We start from the raw sequence: 1779 nt of genomic DNA on the forward strand, positions 1-1779 counted from the left end.
CCCACTCCGACCTATCACCCTCACCTTATCACCCTCACCTTAACCTCCTTCCACCTATCGCATTTCCAACGCTCCTCCCCCAAGTCCCTCCTCCCTACCTTTTATCTTAGTCTGCTTGGCACACTGTCCTCATTCCTGAAGAAGGGCTCATGCCCGAAACGTCAATTCTCCTGCTCCTTGGATGCTGCCTGACCTGCTGCACTTGACCAGTGCCTTATCCATTCTCGGCAGTACATATCTACTTCTGTATTTTTCTCCGTGTTTACTGTGGAGAAAGACATGAAGACTTGGGAAAGTTAGTGGCCATATCTTGGGGACAGTCCACATCATAGTAGAGGAGGTGTTGAATGTATTAGAATGTATGAAGGTGAATAAATTTCCTGGTCCTGACCAGACATATCCAAGAACCTGCAAGAGTCTAGAAAATAACCTGCAGGGTTCCTGGCTGATATTTTTGCATCATTGTTAGCCAAGAGTGCGGTCCCAGAAGACTGGAGGGTAGCAAATGTTGTGCCCTTATTCAAGAAGAGCTGCAAAGAGAAACCTGGTAACTATAGATCAACAAGCCTAACATCTGTGATAGCTAAGTTATTTATGAAGATTCTGAGAGATAAGATATACATGCATTTGGAAAGATTAGGTTTGATTAGAAATAGTTAGCATGGCTTTGTGTGTAGAAGAGCAAGCCTCGCAAACTTGTTAGAGTTTTTTGATGAAGTGGCCAGCAAGGTTGACAAGAGCAGGATGATAGACTTAGTCTATATGGGTTTCAGTAAGGCCTCTTATAAGGTTCCATATGGTAGGCTGCTCTGGAAGGTTAGAACGCATGGGATTCGGGGTAGCTGACAAATTGGACACACAATTGGCTTGATGGTAGGAATCAAAGGGTAGTAGTGAAAGGATGCTTATCGGACTGAAATTCTGTGACTCGTGGAGTGCCTCAGGAGTCAGTGCTGGGCCCATTGCTATTTGCAGATGACACTAAAATAGGTGGCATCGTGGACAGTAAGGAAGGTTATCAGAAATTGCAGCAAGACCTTGATGAGCTGGGGAAGTGGGCCGAGAAATGGCAAATGAAGTTTGGTATTGATAAATGGGAGATCTTGCAGTTTGGAAAGTCAAATCAAGACAGGAATGGTGAATCGTACGTAGTGAATCAGAGGGACCTTAGAGTTCAGATGCATGGTTCTCTGAAGGTGGAGTCACAGGTAGACAGGGCAGTGAAGAAGACTTTTGGCACACTGGCCTTCATCAGTCAGGGCACTGAGTATAGACATTGAGAAGTTATGTTGCAGTTCATGGGAGACTGATTAGCAAGGTTAGATCTTATGGAATACAGGGAGAACTATCCATTTGCATACAGAACTGGCTCAAAGTAGAAGACAGAAGGTGATGGTGGAGGGTTGTTTTTCAGATTGGAGCCTGTGACCAGTGGAGTGCCACAAGGATTGGTGCTGGGTCCTATACTTTTTGTCATTTACATAAATGATTTGAATGTGAGCATAAGAGGTACAATTAGTAAGTTTATAGATGACACCAAAATTGGAGGTGTAGTGGACAGTGAAGTGGGTTACCTCAAATTACAAGAGGATCCGGACCAGATGGGCCAATGGGCTGAGAAGTGACAGATGGAGTTTAATTCAGATAAATGCGGGTGCTGCATTTTAGGAAAGCATACCTTAGCAGGACTTATACACTTAATGGTAAGGTCCTAGGGAGTGTTGCTGAACAAAGAGAACTTGGAATGTAGGTTCATAGCTCTTTGAAAGTGGAGTCGCA

General features: G+C 44.3%; 1 protein-coding gene across 1 annotated transcript in view; it reads right to left on the minus strand.

The window, feature by feature from the left end:
- The window catches only part of dct (dopachrome tautomerase), a 58816-nt gene that overhangs the window by 9879 nt on the left and 47158 nt on the right, over window positions 1-1779 (minus strand). The gene's annotated exons all lie outside the window — the stretch shown is intronic.

Source organism: Chiloscyllium plagiosum, chromosome 6 (genome assembly GCF_004010195.1).
Source record: "Chiloscyllium plagiosum isolate BGI_BamShark_2017 chromosome 6, ASM401019v2, whole genome shotgun sequence".
In the NCBI taxonomy this organism is placed as follows: Eukaryota; Metazoa; Chordata; class Chondrichthyes; order Orectolobiformes; family Hemiscylliidae; genus Chiloscyllium; species Chiloscyllium plagiosum.